Source organism: Triticum urartu, chromosome 5 (assembly GCF_003073215.2).
Source record: "Triticum urartu cultivar G1812 chromosome 5, Tu2.1, whole genome shotgun sequence".
NCBI classification, from domain to species: Eukaryota; Viridiplantae; Streptophyta; class Magnoliopsida; order Poales; family Poaceae; genus Triticum; species Triticum urartu.
In genome coordinates, this window is record NC_053026.1 from 635,919,049 (window position 1) to 635,923,308 (window position 4,260).

The following is a 4,260-nucleotide window of genomic DNA, read 5'->3' on the forward strand; positions in this document are numbered from 1 at the left end:
AATTAATGTTTTGAGTGGAAAGATGGATGAACGTATGAAATTATTTGCTAGTAAGAGTGTTTCTTCTGATCCTAATGATATGCCCTTGTCTACTTTGATTGAGAATAATAATGAATCTATGGATGTGAATTTTGTTGGTAGGAATAATTTTGGTAACAACGCGAATAGAGGAAACTTTAATCGTAGGCCTTAGCCTAGTAATCCCTCTAATAATTATGGAAATTCCTACAAAAACTCTTATGGAAATTCCAATAAGATGCCCTCTGAATTTGAGAATAGTGTTAAGGAATTTATGAATTCGCAAAAGAATTTCAATGCTTTGCTTGAAGAGAAATTGCTTAAACTTGATGATTTGGCTAGGAACGTTGATAGAATTTCTCTTGATGTTGATTCTTTAAAGCTTAGATCTATTCCTCCTAAGCATGATGTCAATGAGTCTCTCAAATCCATGAGAATTTCCATTGATGAGTGCGAAGAAAGAATCGCTACGATGCGTGCTTAGAAAGATGCCTTTATAAGACCGTGTTCTTCTAGTTCCTATGAAAATAAAGATGAAGATCTAAAAGTTATTGATGGCTCCCCTATTAAATCTTTGTTTTTCAATATGAATATTGATAATGATGGGACTGAATATGATCCACCTTTACCTAGAAGGCGTTCCAAAAATTCGGAGTTTTTAGATCTTGATGCTAAATTTGATGAAAGTGTGATTGAAGAAATTAAAACCCTAGATGTTGCTAAACCCACTATTTTGGATTTCAAGGAATTTAATTATGAAAATTGCTCTTTGATTGATTGTATTTCCTTGTTGCAATCCAGGCTAAATTCTCCTCATGCTTATAGTCAAAATAAAGCATTTACTAAACATATCGTTGATGCCTTGATGCAATCTTATGAAGAAAAACTTGAGTTGGAAGTTTCTATCCCTAGAAAACTTTATGATGAGTGGGAACCAACTATTAAAATTAAGATTAAAGATCATGAGTTCTATGCTTTATGTGATTTGGGTGCTAGTGTTTCCACGATTCCAAAGACTTTGTGTGGTTTGTTAGGTTTCCGTGATTTTGATGATTGCTCTTTAAACTTGCACCTTGCGGATTCCACTATTAAGAAACCAATGGGAAGAATCAATGATGTTCTTATTATCGCAAATAGGAATTATGTTCCCATAGATTTTATTGTTCTTGACATAGATTGCAATCCTTCATGTCCTATTATTCTTGATAGACCTTTCCTTAGAACGATTGGTGCAATTATTGATATGAAGGAAGGAAATATTAGATTCCAATTTCCGTTAAGGAAAGGCATGGAACACTTTCCTAGAAAGAAAATTAAATTACCTTATGAATCTATTATGAGAGCCACTTATGGATTGGCTACCAAAGATGGCCATACCTAGATCTATCCTTGCTTTTTATGCCTAGCTAGGGGTGTTAAACGATAGCGCTTGTTGGGAGGCAACCCAATTTTATTTTTATTCCTTGCTTTTTGCTCCTGTTTAGTAATACATAATTTGCCTAGCCTCTGTTTTGGTTGTGTTTTTTTGTGTTTAATTAGTGTTTGTGCCAAGTAGAACCGTTGGGAAGACTTGGGGGAAGTCTTTAGCGCTCACGAGAACTGCTGCCATTTTTATTTGGAAAGGGATATTTATTTAATTATTTTTGCAGATGATTAATAGATAAATTCCTCACGTCCAGAAATTTATTTTAGAATTTTTGGGGTTACAGATCTTGCGCTAGCTACAGATTACTACAGACTGTTCTGTCTTTGACATATGCTGTTTTTCGTGAGTTGTTTGCTTATTTTGATGAATCTATGGCTAGTAAAATAGTTTATAAACCATAGAGAAGTTGGAATACAGTAGGTTTAACACCAATATAAATAAAGAATGAGTTCATTACAGTACCTTGAAGTGGTCTTTTGTTTTGTTTCGCTAACGGAGCTCACGAGATTTTCTACTTTAAGTTTTGTGTTGTGAAGTTTTCAAGTTTTGGGTAAAGATTTGATGGATTATGGAACAAGGAGTGGCAAGAGCCTAAGCTTGGGGATGAACATGGCACCCCCAAGATAATATAAGGACACCTAAAAGCCAAAGCTTGGGGATGTCCAGGAAGGCATCCCCTCTTTCGTCTACTTCTATCGGTAACTTTACTTGGAGCTATATTTTTATTCACCACATGATATGTGTTTTGCTTGGAGCGTCTTGTATGATTTGAGTCTTTGCTTTTTAGTTTACCACAATCATCCTTGATGTACACACCTTTTGAGAGAGCCATACATGATTTGGAATTTGTTAGAATACTCTATGTGCTTCGCTTATATCATTTGAGTTATATAGTTTTGCTCTGGTACTTCACTTATATTTTTTAGAGCACGGTGGTGGAGTTGTTTTATAGAAACTATTGATCTATCATGCTTCACTTAGATTGTTTTGAGAGTATTAAATAGCATGGTTATTTGCTTAAATAATCCTAACATGCTTGGTATTCAAGAATAGTAAAAACTTTCTTATGAGTGTGTTGAATGCTATGAGAAGTTTGATGCTTGATAATTGTTTTGAGATGTGAAGATGGTGATATTAAAGTTGTGCAAGTTGAGCAGTTGTGAATTTGAGAAATACTTGTGTTAAAGTTTGTGATTCTCGTAGCATGCACGTATGGTGAACCGTTATGTGATGAAGTCGGAGCATGATTTATTTTTTGATTGTCTTCCTTATGAGTGGCGGTCGGGGACGAGCGATGATCTTTTCCTAGCAATCTATCCCCCTAGGAGCATGTGCGTAATACTTTGCTTTGATAACTTGTAGATTTTTGCAATAAGTATATGAGTTCTTTATGACTAATGTTGAATCCATGGATTATACGCACTTTTCTTCCTTCCACCATTGCTAGCCTCTCTAATACCGCGCACCTTTCGCCTGTATCATACACCCACCATATACCTTCCTCAAAACAGCCACCATACCTACCTATTATGGCATTTCCATAGCCATTCCAGATATATTGCTATGCAACTTTCCACCGTTCCGTTTATTATGACACACTCCATCATTTTCATATTGCTTAGCATGATTATGTAGTTGACATCATATTTGTGGCAAAGCCACCATTCATAATTCTTTCATACATGTCACTCTTGATTCATTGCATATTCCGGTACACCACCGGAGGCATTCATATAGAGTCATATTTTTTTCTAAGTATCGAGTTATAATTGTTGAGTTGTAAGAAAATAAAAGTGTGATGATCATCATTATTAGAGCATTGCCCTAGTGAGGAAAGGATGATGGAGACTATGATTCCCCCACAAGTCGGGATGAGACTCCGGACAAAAAATAAAAAAAGGGAAAGAAAAGAGGCCATAAAAAGGAGAAAAGGCCCAAATAAAAAATAAAAAATGAGAGAAAAAGAGAGAAGGGACAATGTTACTATCCTTTACCACACTTGTGCTTCAAAGTAGCACCATGATATTCATGATAGAGAGTCCCTCATTTCGTCACTTTCATATACTAGTGGGAATTTTTCATTATAGAACTTGGCTTGTATATTCCAATGATGGGCTTCCTCAAAATGCCCTAGGTCCTCATGAGCAAGCAAGTTGGATGCACACCCACTTAGTTTCTTTTGTTGAGGTTTCATATACTTATAGCTCTAGTGCATCCGTTGCATGGCAATCCCTACTCACTCACATTGATATCTATTGGTGGGCATCTCCATAGCCCGTTGATACGCCTAGTTGATGTGAGACTATCTTCTCCCATTTTGTCTTCTCCACAACCACCATTCTATTCCACATATAGTGCTATATCCATGGCTCACGCTCATGTATTGAGTGAAGATTGAAAAACTTTGAGAATGTCAAAAGTATGAAATAATTGCTTGGCTTGTCATCGGGGTCGTGCATGATTTAAATACTTTGTGTGGTGAAGATAGAGCATAGCAAGACTATATGATTTTGTAGGGATAACTTTCTTTAGCCATGTTATTTTGAGAAGACATGATTGCTTTGTTAGTATGCTTGAAGTATTATTATTTTTATGTCAAAATTAAACTTTTATCTTGAATCTTTCAGATCTAAATATTCATACCACAATTAAGAAGAACTACATTAAAATTATGCCAAGTAGCACTTCACATCAAAAATTATCTCTTTCATCATTTACCTACTCGACGATGAGCAGGAATTAAGCTTGGGGATGCTTGATACGTCTCCAACGTATCTATAATTTTTGATTGCTCCATGCTATATTATCTACTGTTT